Source organism: Ursus americanus, chromosome 5 (assembly GCF_024610735.1).
Source record: "Ursus americanus isolate L20-20 chromosome 5, mUrsAme1.1.p, whole genome shotgun sequence".
In the NCBI taxonomy this organism is placed as follows: Eukaryota; Metazoa; Chordata; class Mammalia; order Carnivora; family Ursidae; genus Ursus; species Ursus americanus.
Window position 1 is genome coordinate 52,298,831 of NC_142131.1, and position 16,004 is coordinate 52,314,834.

General features: G+C 37.7%; 1 protein-coding gene across 18 annotated transcripts in view; it reads right to left on the reverse strand.

Annotated features, from left to right (window-relative positions):
- LOC123790226 (protocadherin gamma-C5) overlaps window positions 1–16,004 on the reverse strand; it is a 168,765-nt gene that overhangs the window by 59,180 nt on the left and 93,581 nt on the right. The window lies entirely within an intron of this gene.

Here is a 16,004-nt window from a genome sequence, read left to right on the forward strand (position 1 = left end):
TAACCTACAATTGTAGAAACATTAGATTGGCAGAAGACATATCCACAGACACCTGGCAGGCCAGAAAGTACTGGCATGATATATTCAGGGTACAGACGAGAAAAATATACAGCCAAGAATACTTTATCCAGCTAGGCTGTCATTGAAATTAGAAGGAGTAATAAAAAGCTTCCAGGACAAACAGAAACTAAAAGAATTTGAGATCACTAAACCAGCCCTACAAGAAATATTGAAAGGGGCCCTATAAGCAAGGAGAGACCCTAAAAGTAACATAGACCAGAAAGGAACTGAGGCAATATACAGTAATAGTCACCTTACAGGCAATACAATGGCACTAAATTAATATCTTTCAATAGTTACCCTGAATGTAAATGGGCTAAATGCCCCAATCAAAAGACACAGGGTACCAGATTGGATAAAAAAGCAAAACCCATCAATATGCTGTCTGTAAGAAACTAATTTTAGACCCAAAGACACCTCCAGATTGAAAGTGAGGGGGTGAAAAACCATTTATCATGCTAATGGACATCAAAAGAAAGCTGAGGTGGCAATCCTTATATCATACAAATTAGATTTTAAACCAAAGATTGCAATAAGAGAGGAGGAAGAACACTGTGTCATACTTAAAGGGTCTATCCAACAAGAAGATCTGACAACTATAAATATTTATGCCCCTACCATGGGAGCAGACAATTATATAAGGCAATAAATAACAAAATCAAAGAAACACATTGACAATAATACAATAATAGGGGACTTTAACACCCCCCTCACTGAAATGGACACATCATCTAAGCAGAAGATCAACAAGAAAATAAGGGCTTTAAATGACATACAGGACCAGATGGATTCCACAGATATATTCAGAACATTCCATCCCAAAGCAACAGAACACACATTCTTCTCTAGTGCACAAGGAACATTCTCCAGAAGACATCACATCCTGGGTCACAAATCAGGTCTCAACCGGTACCAAAAGACTGGGATCGTTCCCTGCATATTTTCGGACCACAATGCTTTGAAACTTGAACTCAATCACAGGGGGAAAGTCGGGAAGAACTCAAATACATGGAGGCTAAAGAGCATCCTACTAAAGAATGAATGGGTCAACCAGGAAATCAAAGAATTTTAAAAATTCATGGAAACAAAGGAAAATGAAAACATGACTGTTCAAAATCTTTGGGATGCAGCAAAGGCGGTCCTAAGAGGGAAGTATATAGCAATACAAGCTTTTCTCAAGAAACAAGAAAGGTCTCAAATACACAACCTAACCCTATGCCTAAAGGAGCTGGAGAAAGGACAACAAATAAAGCTTAAACCCAGCAGAAGAGAAATAATAAAGATCAGAGCAGCAATCAATGAAACAGACCCAAAAGAACAGCAGAACAGATCAACAAATCTAGGAGCTGGTTCTTTGAAAGAATTAATAAGACTGATAAATCCCTAGCCAGACTTACCAAAAAGAAAAGAGAAGGGACCCATATAAATAAAATTATGGATGAAAGAGCAGAGATCACAACCAACACCAAAGAAATACAAATAATTATCAGAACATACTATGAGCAACTATATGCCAGCAAACTAGACAATCTGGAAGAAATGGATGCATTCCTAGAAACATATAAACTACCAAAGCTGAACCAGGAAGAAACAGACAACCTGAACAGACCCATAACCAGCAAGGAAATTAAAGCAGTAATCAAAAACCTCCCAAAAACAAGAGCCCAGGGCCGGAGAGCTTCACAGGGGAATTCTACCAAACATTTAAGGAAGAATTAATACCTATTCTTCTGAAACTGTTCCAAAAAATAGAAATGGAAGGAAAACTTCCAAACTCATCTTATGAGGCCAGCATTACCTTGATCCTAAAACCAGACGAAGACCCCACCAAAAAGGAGAATTATAGACCAATACCCCTGATGAACATGGATGCCAAAATTCTCACCAAAATACTAGACAATAGGATCCAACAGTACATTAAAAGGATTATCCATCATAATAAATTCCACCAGGTGGAATTTATTCCTGGGCTGCAAGGTTGGTTCAACATTAACAAATCAATCAATGTGATACACTACATTAATAAAAGAAAGGACAAGAACCATATGATACTCTCAGTAGATGCAGAAGAAGCATTTGACAAAGACAGCATCCTTTCTCGAGTAAAACTTTTCACAGTGTAGGCATAGAGTGTACATACCTCAATATCATAAAAGCCATCTATGAAAAACCCACAGCAAATATCATTCTCAATGGGAAAAAACTGAGAGTTTTCTCCCTAAGGTCAGGAACACAGCAGGGATGTCCACTGCTGCTCAACATAGTACTAGAAGTCCTAGCCTCAGCGGACAACAAAAAGAAATAAAAAGGCATTCAAATTGGCAAAGAAGTCGTCAAACTCTCTCTCTTTGCAGATGACATGATACTCTATGTGGAAAACCCAAAAGACTCCACCCCAAAATTGCTAGAGCTCATACAGCAATTCAGCAACGTGGCAGGATACAAAATCAATGCATAGAAATCAGATGCATTTCTATACACCAACAACGAGACAGAAGAAAGAGAAATTAAGGAGTCGATCCCATTTACAATGGCACCCAAAACCATAAGATACGTAGGAATAAATCTAACCAAAGAGGCAAAGGATCTGTACTCAGGAAACTATAGAATACTCATGAAAGAAATTGAGGAAGACACAAAGAAATGGAAAAACATTTCATGCTCATGGATTGGGAGAACAAATATTGTTAAAATGTCTATGCTCCCTAGAGAAATCTACACATTTAATGCAATCCCATCAACTTTTTTCACAGAAATGGAAAAAATAATACTAAAATTTTTATGGAACAAGAAAAGACCCCAAATAGCCAGAGGAATGTTGAAAAAGAAAACCAAAGCTGGTGGCATCACAATGCCGGACTTCAAGCTCTATTACAAAGCTGTAATCATCAAGACAGTATGGCACTGGCACAAAAACAGATACAAAGATCAATGGAACAGAACAGAGAACTCAGAAATGGACCCTCAACTCTATGGCCAACTAATCTTTGACAAAGCAGGAAAGAATGTCCAATGGAAAAAAGACAGTCTCTTCAACAAACGGTGTTGGGAAAATTGGACCGCCACATGAAGAAAAATGAAACCATTTCCTTACACCATACACAAAAATAGACTCAAAATGGGGATGAAAGACCTAAATGTGATACAGGAATCCATCAAAATCCTTGAGGAGAACACAGGCAGCAACGCCTTGACCTCAGCCGCAACAACTTCTTCCTAGACATATAGCCAAAGGCAAGGGAAGCAAGGACAAAAATACTACTGGGACTTCATCAAGATAAAAAGCTTTTGCACAGCAAAGGAAACAGTCAACAAAACCAAAAGACAACCGACAGAATGGGAGAAGATATGTGCAAATGATGAATCAGATAAAGGGCTAGTATCCAATATGTATGAAGAATTTATCAAACTCAACACCCAAGGAACAAATAATCCAATCAAGAAATGGGCAGAAGACATGAACAGATATTTCTGCAAAGAAGACATCCAAATGGCCAACAGACACATGAAAAAGTGCTCAATATCACTCAGAATCAGGGAAATTCAAATCAAAACCATACTGAGATACCACCTCACACCAGTCAGAATGGCATATATATATTTAAAGATTTTGTTTATTTATTTGACGGAGAGAGAGACAGTCAGTGAGAGAGCAAACACAAGCAGGGGGAGTGGGAGAGGGAGAAGCAGGCTTCCAGCGGAGGAGCCTGATGTGGGGCTCGATCCCAGAACACCAGGATCATGCCCTGAGCCGAAGGCAGACGCTTAACAACTGAGCCACCCAGGCGCCCCCAGAGTGGCTTATATTAACAAGTCAGGAAACGGCAGATGTTGGCAAGGATGCGGAGAAAGGGGAACCCTCCTACAACTGCTGATAGGAATGCAAGCTGGTACAGCCACTCTGGAAAACAGTTTCACAGAAAGCTTAAAATAGAGCTACCCTATGACTCAGCAATTGCTCTACTGGGTATTTACCCCAAAGATACAAATGTAGTAATCCGAAGGGGCACATGTACCCCAATGTTTATAGCAGCAATGTCCACAAAAGACAAACTATGGAAAGAGCCCAAATGTCTATCAACAGATGAATGGATAAAGATGTGTTATAGATATATGCAATGGAATATTATGCAGCCATTAAAAAATGAAATCTTGCCATTTGCAGTGACGTGGATGGAACTAGAGGGTATTACGCTAACTGAAATAAGTCAATCAGAGACAGACAACTACCATATGATCTCACTGATATGTGGAATTTGAGAAACAAGGTAGAGAATCATAGGGGAAGAGAGGAAAAAATGAAACAAGATGAAACCAGAGGAGACAAACCATAAGAGACTCTTAATCTCAGGAAACTGAGGGTTGCTGGAGTGGAGGTGGGTGGGAGGGATGGGGTGGCTGGGTGATGGACATGGGGGAGGGTATGTGTTGTGGTGAGCACTGTGTATTGTATAAGACTGATGAATCACAGACCTGTACCCCTGAAACAAATAATACATTATATGTTAATAATTTAAAAATGCAAAAAAAAGAAAAAGAAAACTTCCTGTGAAGGCACCTATCAACATTATAAACCTATTTATTCTTTGATCCACCGATTCTACTTTTGGGAATTCATCCCACATTTACACTGCACACGCACAAAATAATATAAGTACAGGACTATTCAATGCAGTTGTTTGTGATACTCAGAGACTAGGAACATCCCAAGTGTGAATTTATTTACCAGGATACTGATAAACAGCACAATGGAATACCAAAAAAAAAAAAAAAAACCTCTCTTACGTATTATTTTTTTTAAAGATTTTTATTTATTCAACAGAGATAGAGACAGCCAGCGAGAGAGGGAACACAAGCAGGGGGAGTGGGAGAGGAAGAAGCAGGCTCATAGCAGAAGAGCCTGATGTGGGGCTCGATCCCATAACGCCGGGATCACGCCCTGAGCCAAAGGCAGACACTTAACCGCTGTGCCACCCAGGCGTCCCTCTCTTACGTATTATTATGGAAAGATTTTTAAAGGATACATTGTGGAGTCATGAACTCAAGATGGAGAACAGTGTATCTTTTTTGTAAGAATCGTGGAAAATATATATGTCCATATTTGCCCCTATCTGTATAGAGAAATGCTAAAAGGATAAACTAATAAATTGTATGGGGGCAAGAGAAAATAGAGGTAGAAGAGTAAGTCAAGAATCGGAATAAGACAATATATACCTATTACACATCCTTTTGATTTTGAACCATGTAAATGTGTTTATCACAAAATAAAGGAAAATTACTAAGATTGAGGTAGATGGCAGACCTAAAAGCATTTGAGTCCTAAAAGGACTCAAATGAAAAGATGTCCCTGAAATATTATTAATTGGGAAAAGCAAGTTGCAGAACAGCATATTTATTATAAAGTGATCCCTGTTATGCAAAAACGCACATACACATCTACATATACAAAAAATGCCTGGAAGTATACATAATCAGATATTAACAGTAGTGACCTCTTCGGGGTGAATCTGGAGGCAAGAATGGGTGGGGGGGAATCTGATGTTTTCTTTTTTTATCTTTTTAAATTGAACTATGGTTTATATGCCGTGAAGAGCAAGGATCTTGAGTTCAATGAGTTTGGGCAAATGATGATCCAATGAGCTCAAGCACTGTTACAAGCCTTAAAAATACAGCATAGAAAATAATAAATCCTTGCCATGAAGAAGCTTATATTCTTGTTAGGGAGAGAAAGAGAACACAGTGAGTAAAAAGCAAATATATGTCAGATGAAAGTCACAATACAAAAATTATCATCTTTTAAACATGGTTATTAAGGACTGTAAAGGGTGCCTAAGGAATGTGCGGGTATATCTTCCAAGTGTATTAGTAATATTAAAATCCAACAATTTTATTATTATTGCTATGCACCCTTATCCCAAATGTTCCTTCTCTGAAATTTTGCTGTAAGCCAACAATAGATGGTGAAAAAGTACTGGTCTTCAAAATTCACATGAAAAATAAACAATCAAGTGAAAGAAAATTAAGCAACAACAAATTAAAAGAGCCTGGTAAATTGTAATCCAAACACAATTCCAGAGGAAGAAAAGAACTGGGCACCAGAACTAGTCTGAAAAGTAGAGTGAGCATGAATTAAACACCAAGGTTCTCTGGGTGTTGTTTGAGATTTGAGAATCTCAAATAACTTGTTTACAACTCCTACTTTCTCTGTGATCTACCCTTCCACAACTCACAAATGGTACCTTTGTCCATCCAGTTCCTTAATTCACAAATCTGGAAATGATTCTTAAACACCCGCCCTTTCATCCACTGTATTTATTCAGTCAACGATTTATAATTGTGAATCTACCAGCGGCCAGGCAATGATCTTTCCCGACACTGAATAATATAATAAAGAAAATAGTCCCTGACCTTAAGTTTACGTTCCACCATTCCACTACTGTCTTGTTGTAACTATTTCCTAAATATATCTCCAATCCATCCATTTGTTTCTACATCCACTGCCTTCCCTTTAATCCAATCCAGTACCATTTCTTATCAGGAACACTGCCATAGTCTCCCATCTGTTCTCCCTACTTCCATTTATTACCCTCATAAATCAATTTGCCACACAGCAAACTAGAGAAATCTTTTAAAAATTCAAATTGTATCTTGTCACTGCATTGTTTAAAACCATTCAAAAGCTCCTAGGTATGAAAGTACTTGAAATAAAATACAGCATCTTTAATATGGTTTACACAACTCTGCCCTGTAATAGATGTACCTCAAATACTTATTTATCATTTTTAGCCTCCCTAGACTTTTTCAATTGCTCACCTTTTTTTAAAGGACCTTTACACCTACTATATGCTCTCTCAATTTCTCCTTTAATCTCCTTGTTACCTACCTAACTTCTACTCATCTTTCAGATCTCATGCTAAATTTATAACTTCCTGAAAGAACCTCTCCTTGACCCTCCCAAAGTAGGGGAGGCCTCCCTATTACAAGCTCTCTTAGCATCCTTGTTTTTCTCTTTGGAGGCATTTATCAGACTTATTAAAGACCATACCTTAGAAAGGGACCCATTAAGTCAGGAATCACATTTGCCTTGTTCGTTGGTGCATCCTTGGAACCTAGGACAGTGTTTCGCATGTAGCAGGCACTTAATAAATATTTTTATATAAATGAATGAATGATTCAACTACCACTAGACTTGGGGAAGACATTAGTGTTTACTTTGTTTTTGGATGGGTTCTTCCAACCTATATATTTCAGAGAATGGATGCCTGAACTTAAGTGGAGGTGGCTTAAGCTTATACTATACTCTTTTTACATTATATTCTCATACAGTATGAGAATAGAGTACATTGCGCTTCTTGTTTTCCAAAACCATATAAAGTATACAAAAATCAATTTTTTCTGTAAGCCATCAACAACTGGAAAATGAAATTAAAATATATTTTACAATAACATCCAAAACCATAACATACATAGGAAAAATTTAATGGAAGATATACAAGACCTCTACACTAAAAACTCTGAAACATAGCTAAGAGAAGTTAAAGATCTAAATAAATGGAAATATAACACCATTCTCATCGGTTGTCTCAATAGTGTTCAGATGACCTCTCTCCCAAAAGATTTATAGATTCGGTGCAATTCCATTTGAACCCCTTGCCGTCTTTTGCTCTCCGGAAAGTGAGAAAATGACTTTTATTTGGGAAGAGAAAGGATCATGAATAGTCAAAACAATGTTGAAAAACAAGAAAAAATATGGAAGATTTACCTACCTGACTTCACGACTGAACATAAAGCTACAATAATCTAGACAGTGTGGTTGCGGAAAAAGGACAAAGAGATCCATGGCACAGGACAGGGAGTCAAGAAATAGACCCATTTGTACCAAATGATTTTCAACAAGGGTGCCAAAGCAATTCAATAGGAAAAGGAACATCCTTCCAACAAATGATGTTGGAAAAACTGGGCATCATATGGGGAAAAAGAACCTTGACTCATTGAATTGCTACCTCATATCACATGCAAATAACAGTTTAAAAACAAGACAAACAGAAGAGTCAACAGATGTCAAATAAGTGTCCTTCGCTCACCAGGAATATTCAGGGCCTTCCCTAACACACTGCTAGAGAAAATACTACACAAGACAAAGCTAGTATATGCAAGTGAGACATAGTTGTTGAGATGCTTGACTTTTCTTGGTTTCCAAGCTTTAACTCTTCGGGTGAGCAATGGAATCTGGGTTGAAGATGCCAAATTATCTAATTTCCTGAATTCCTTTTAGAGACCAACAGCCAGGGAGCATTTACAATAAAATTAACACAGCTTAGACAACAGAATCCATACCAATAAGGAATCCTACCATGACTAACCAGACATAATTTCATACATCTTACTAATATTCTTTAACATGACTTACCAGTAATTTTCCTTTCACTCTTTTCAGCTTCCTTATTACCCACTTTACCTAAATGTACTTTCTAATAGTTAATATTTCTTCTTCCTTTTATATTTTATATTTATATAATTTTATATTATATATTTCCTTGTTATATTTTAGACTGCAATCTTCCAAACCACTGACAGTGATATACAGGGAATTTTATATGCAAATGCTATTTATAATTTTTCAAGTGTTTGTAAACTGTAAGTTGAGTGAAATGCTATGCTAACATTATTCAGATCCACCTGATTACATGGAACTGTCCCTATCCAGCATTCTGCGCTACCTCGAATTCATTTAAAGTACCCCAATTGGCCACAAGGGAGAAAAATATACCGCTGTTAGGTCCCAGGTCAGGATCTGAGGTGTAGACTTGGGCAGTGGAGGTTCTGGGAGGGCTATTCTTGGCCATGTGGACCACCAGGCGGCCTGGTGGAAAACTGGCCTGTTGTTGATGTCACCAACATGTAGGATGGCATTTCTGCTGGAGGAGAGAGGTAACCTGTTTTTGTCTATGGCCATGATGGTAACATTGTACCCTACAGTCAGCTCCCAGTCCAGAACCCCATCTATTGCAAGCATGTAGTATTTATCTGTAGAAGATTCAATTCTGAATCTATACCAGACATGTGACCTCTCTTTTTCTGCCGAATCTGGATCCTGTGTTTTAAACAGAGTCATTACTGTTGAAGGTACAGAATCTTCAGGAATCATTGTAGAAAAAGAAGTAAAAATCAGCTCTGGGACTTTGTCATTATTATCCAGAATTTTGATCTCAACTATGCTAGGCAACCAGTCCTCCCTTTCCACCATTCCTCGCTTCCAAAACCATGGAACATTTTTTAATCTCATCATAGTCCAATGTACTTAAAGTTTTCATCTCACCACGATTGTGATCAAGATTAAACTGGATTCGAATACTCTGGGCTATAAAGACATATCTGATACCCACACTGCTACTCTCATATGGCTCAGAGGCCCTCACCCTCACCAGGGAGGTGCCCAGGAGGCATGTCTTCTCAAAGGCTGAGCCCAGATACATCCTGGCTGAAACTGAGGAGGGGGGTATAGCTGCATTGACTGTCAGGGTGGGGATCTGAGCAGTACTGCTTCAGGGCCATCTTTGCCATCTAAGGCTGTCAGGCTAAGTCACATGAGTTTTGTGTTTCCTAGTCTGTGGCTTCTCTAACACAGGCTCAACATATTTGTTTCCACTGTTGGTCTCTGTTACTTCAAAGACAAATAAAGTGTTGCTGCTAAGGTGGCAATTTTGTAAAGGAATAGCTTCCAACATCACTATCTTCTGTAGGTTCTATTACAAATCTTGCCCCAAGCTGGGTCAATTTAGATATTTGAGTCAGTAACACTCCTGATGAACTTGGGAGTACTACCATTGGCAACTTGCACATCTATATTAAGGTGGAAAACATTTAAAGGATGTTCAACTACCATTTTTAAACATTTGATACAAACTATGGTATATGGACTTATATGTTCCAGGTCCATCCCGTGACAAGTTAAGTGTCTACTTTCTTCACTCAGAGTGAACTATTCTTTTTCCACATTAATCCACAGCTTCTGAACAATCAAGTCCTGGACACCCAGCCCCATATCTTTGGCAAGGTCCCATGAGGAAAGTCACCCAGCAGGAACCATTACAGATCTCCTTGTTAATCTCTATTTCCACATTGACTCACAGCAGCGCTCTGAGTCCCGGCCTCAGGACTGCAGCCTGAAGTAATGAGAGCTCAATGTTCTGGAGAGTTGAGAATGAAGAGAAAGATGTTTCTCAATGGAATTTTCAGGCTGAAAGGTAGTAGTAGTACAGCCTTATCCATCCAATTAAATATTCCTGGGAATTCATAGGCTCAGTGACTCCACCATACAAGGCCAAAGTGATGACTTTTTAAAAATATTTTCTTGATACTTAAGTAATTTTTAGGCTATCTCTTCTCAAAAACTTTTTTTTTGTATGGAAGCTTTATTTTTTTCATATACACAGTCTCAGGATTAACTACTAGCTGGATCTTCAGCTGCAAATATATAGAAAGCTTCTAAGAAGTTACACAATATGAAAAGTTTATGTATTAAGGCAACTATTTATTTTTGTATCCTTTGAGTAAATACCTAGTAGTGCCATTGCTGGACCATAGAGAAGTTCTATTTTTAATTTTTTGAGGACCCTCCGCACTGTTTTCCAGAATGGCTGCACCAGTTTGCATTCTCACCAACAGTATAAGAGGGTTCCCCTTTCTCCACATCCTCACCACCATCTGTTATTTCCTGTGTTAATTTTAGCCATTCTGCCAGGAGTGAGGTGGTATCTCATTGTGGTTTTGATTTGTATTTCCCTGATGATGAGTAATGTTGAGCATCATTTCATGTGACTGTTAGCACAACTGGATGTCTTCTTTCTGGATGACTGTTCATGTCTTATGCCCATTTCTTAATTGGATTATTTATTTTTTGGGTATTGAGCTTGATAAGTTCTTTATAGATTCTGGATACTAGCCCTTTATCTGATAGGTCATTTGCAAATATCTTCTCCCATTACATTGGTTGACTTTTAGTTTTGTAAATTGTTTCTGTCACTGTGCTGAAGCTTTTTATCTTGATGAGGTCCTAATAGGTCATTTTTGCTTTTATTTCCCTTGCTTCCAGTGATGTGTCCAGGAAGAAGTTGTTGCGGCTGAGGTCAAAGATGTCGCTGCCTGTGTTCTCCTCTAGGATTTTGATGGGTTCCTGTCTTATACTTAGGTCTTTCATCCATTTTGAATTTGTTTTTGTGTATAGTGTAAGAAAGTGGTCCAGTTTCATTCTTCTGCATGTGGCTGTCCAATTTTCCGAACACCATTTGTTGCAGAGACTGTTTTCCATATAGTCTTTCCTGTTTTGTCAAAGATGAGCTGACCATATAGTTGTGGGTCCGTTTCTGGATTTTCTATTCTGTTCCACTGATCTATGTAAGAGACCACTTTCTAATCACTGAACTGAAGCCTTTTACTGAATATTTAGAAGGAATAAATCATTGTGTGAAATGCTTCAGAGACTTAAAGATGAACTAAGAAATTATATTTGTCATTAATGACATTCATTATATATAGATCTTTTTATAGATCTTTTTTATAGATCTTTTTTTTCTCTAAGAGAAATTGCAGAAGTATTGATTTCTTTCACATATAAATTATCTTGAGTCTCTGGGTAATCTGATGACAATTTCTTCACATCTTCTTGAACCAGAACTCTTCCCATCTGGTATCAAGGAAACTCATCCTCTATCAAAGATTTTTTTCAATTACCTTTGCCACAGGCTATCTTTTCCTACTAATATTTTAAGACCCCTAAACAATACTTCTTTTTATTGATAACTTGTCATTAGATATGGTTTCCTAAAAACGAACTCTTAACTCAGGAGAGTAAATCTGTCCCTTTCCTAATATATACACTACTTTGATCAATATCCCTTCACACTGTTTGCTTTAAAATTTTTTAAAACAGCCTTATTGGGGTATAGTTGATACACAAAGAACTACACATATTTAATGTGGAGGTGTTTAATTTTTTGGACTTGGTATCTTGCATGAAGAAAAAGCAGATTTTTCACCAAATTCAATTCATGATCACAGCTACACTGTCACATGTAACTGAGAAAACTGATACAGACCACTCATTTATCATTAGCCCCTTAGTTCAATTTAAAATGATCTATGGGTTGCACAGTCTCAACAAGCTGTACGGTCTCACCAAGGATCCTCGTCTATTTCTGCTTTAAACAGCATAATATCTCTTCTAGAGTGGATGTGGGAGAAGATTGTCTGTTCATAGATTATGTTTCAACTTTAGGTGCTATGAAATAGTGAAGATGCAACTTTTAAATTATAACTGAACATTTTAACTTACTAGATTAAGTGAATGCAAACCCACCACTCTTAACACATAGGAAGATAAGCCAAGTTCTCATTGTAATTTCATTACTGGAACCAGCACAAAAATAAACATCGAAATTCATTGCCTAGTTACTCTAAAAAAAATAAACAGATATCTTAATCACCAATCCTAAACTACCAACAAATATCATGAAGCTAACACTGACACTTTACATTAAATACATTATGTTACGGGTCCTGGATCAAGACCCGTATCATGCTCCCTGCTCAGTGGGAAGTCCGATTCTCCCTCTCCTACTCCCCTGCCTATGCAAGCGTGTGCTCAAATAAATAAATAAATAAATAAAAACAATACATTAGCTTAAATTCTCATGTGGCCAAAACCAAGTAACTCCTGCTTTCAGCTTTTGATGATCCACTCTCCAGTTAAATCATCCTAGCAATCTTAATGGAGTAAGTAGGTCCTTTAAACAAGAAATTGTATAGGAACCTTGTTTAGGTTTTACTATGGTTAAGAGAAAAACTGGGGTGCCTGGGTGGCTCAGTCGGTTGAGCATCTGTCTTCGGTTAAGCATCTGTCTTCAGCTCATGTCATGATCCCGGAGTTCCAGGATGGAGCCCCCCATATTAGGCTCCCTGCTCAGCTCTGCTTCTCCCTCTGCCCCGCACCCCACTCGTGCACTCACTCTGTCAAACAAAAATCTTTTAAAAATTTTCCCATGTCATTTTAAACTGTCTAAAATAAAAAGAGAAAAATAACACTCATAAACTATCCCATCCAAAACAATGGCTCCCCATATTTTATGACCCCAAACAGGGGCTTCTCAATCAATAATGTGCTTAGGGAGATCCTTTGCCTTTTCTGCCATGTGAGGACACAGCCAAAACTCTATGATCTACAAGAAAGCCCTCATCTGACCATCCTGGCACCCTTATCTCAGAACTGCAGCCTTCAAAACAGTAAGCAATGCATTTCTGCTGTTTACAAATCATCCATCACCTAATCCCCCTAGGTGAAGGGGATCAATTGATACAAACCAGTTATAAAATAAGTCATGGGGATGTAACATACAGCAAAGGGAATATAGTCAGTAACACTGTAATGACTCTGTATAGTGACAGATGGTAACTAAACCTATTGAGGTGATAATTTCATTATGCATAATAACACTGAGGAGCACCTGGGTGGCTCAGTTGGTTGACTGTCCAACTCTTGATTTTGGCTCAGGTCATGATCTTGGGAGTCACGGGCTTTGCACTCAGCTCAGAGTCTGCTAGAAATTGCCTCCCTCTCCCTCTGCTCCTCCTCCTGCTCATGTGCTAACATATAAAATCTTTAAAAAAAATACTAAATCACTATTTCATGCACCTGAAACTAATATAATACTGTGTCAATTATAATCTAATTTTTAAACAAGTTTAAAAAACAATGTATTTAAGAACTTAGTGTTTTTTTTTTTTAAAGATTATTTATTTAAGAGAGTGAGCGAAAGAGCACATTAGCAGGGGGAGATGGAGAGGGAGAAGCAGACTCCCCTACTGAGCAGGGAGCCCAACGTGGGGCTCAGTTCCAGGACCCTAGGACCATGACCTGAGCCAAAGGCAAACACTTAACTGACTGAGCCTCCCAGGTGTCCCTAAGCTTTTTAAATTAGCTTTCACAAAAACTTTAGAACAGTTTTACTTCCACTCACAGGTCAACCCATTAGACAACCAGGAGAAATAAATAAATCATTATTACCTTTCCCAACAGAGTATCAAGTGTGCTGATACTAAAAGCTTAACTCCTTTTTATATCAACAACATAAAAAATGGCTACCATTAATTACCTATTACGAATCAGATGGTTTATATGTTATCACTCGTCCTCACCACAATCTTTCAAATTAGATATTGTCCCAATTTTGCTGAAGCTGACATTAAATAACTTGCCAATGGTCACAAAATTAGTAGTTACCTCATTGCAAACTGCTACTTTTCTATTAAACTACATCTTAGAATACCAATAGCAGGTAATCCTCAGAGCACACACGTTTGTTCATTCACTCAACAAATTAATGAAGCCTATTTAGTTCACCTGGAAGCATTAGTTCACTGATTCTTGAGATTCAGCTTAAGGGTCATGATTGTTCATTGCCATTTTAGTGATTTGTCTCTAAATCAGGTTAAGTGAACAGAAGTCAGCATAACTGAACTATAGCAGTTTTCAAATAATTTTTATTGTGTGTTATGTCTTTCATTGAATTGACCACCATGTAAAAACTGGCCTTGTGATAAACATTTTGATATCTTTTACAAAACAGGAGGTCATACCGCCCTCTAATTCCATTGATTCCATTTTTTTTTTTAAGATTTTATTTATTTGTTTGACAGAGAGACACAGCAAGAGAGGGAACACAAGCAGGGGGAGTGGGAGAGAGAAAAGCAGGCTTCCAGCTGAGCAGGGAGCCCCATGTGTGGCTCATTCCCAGGATCCCAGGACCCTGGGACTATGACCTGAGCCGAAGGCTTAACGACTGAGCCACCCAGGTGCCCCCACCGATATCATTTAGAAAGCTCTACTTAAGTTCCATTTGGAATTTAAGGTCAATACAAAATTTGCATTTTTGGGTAGACTCAAAAACTTCCTTTTAAAAAAATCAGACAAATAGAACCACACTATGTTTCCTTTTTTTTCGTACTGGCTGTCACAAAGCAAAAGTGACACGTCAATTCATTAGCAGCAACTATCTCATTTTAGGGCCATTCATTACCTTTCTTAAATGATTTCTAACCTCTTTTATAATTCTAGATATTAACTATTGTATTTTTGAAAGGAGATAGGTAACAAAAAGAAAATAATAAGGACGCTTCCTTCCTCCTTTATAGAACTCACCCAAAGATCCAGACCTCTTACAGGTTTCAGCAATGCTTTCTCAAGAATACGTATTAGCATTCAATTTAGGTTCAACATTATACAATACGCATTATGTTCTCAAAAAACACTTAGAATCTGAGCACTTTCCATAAATTTTTCCATGTGTGAAAGTTATGGAAACATATAAGAAGAGACTACTGCCAATGCACCACATTACCAAAAACGCACTCAAAACACAATTTGTTAACTGAGCATTTCAAAGTCATCAAGATCATCAGTGTGGGTAAACTAAAAAAATATCTCACCTGGAAACACATACATACACTGCATTCCCAAAATCTACAAGGGGGATGAAAAACAATCTCTTCAGTTTTTCTTCATGATAACACTGACACTATTTGCATTTTTTTTTTTTTAAGATTTTACTTTTAGGTAATCTCTACACCCAACATGGGGCTTGAACTCACAATCCCAAATCAAGAGTAGCATGCTCTACTAAGCCAGTGGGACACCTCTGTTTGCATATTTCAGCGACAAAGTTTTAAGTATGTAGGAAATAAACTGGGTATATTTGGAAGTTCAAGAATTGTGTGAAACCACAAAATGACTTCGGCCCTAAGAAAGTATAAACGTATGCATCCCTAATGACCAGAATTACTTCACTTTAAAGAAACTAAATGCTCTTTATGAATTTGTTAGCAACTTCATGAGTAGTTAGAAACTCCTCTACTCATAAAAGTTTATTTGAAATTGCATTTATACTTTT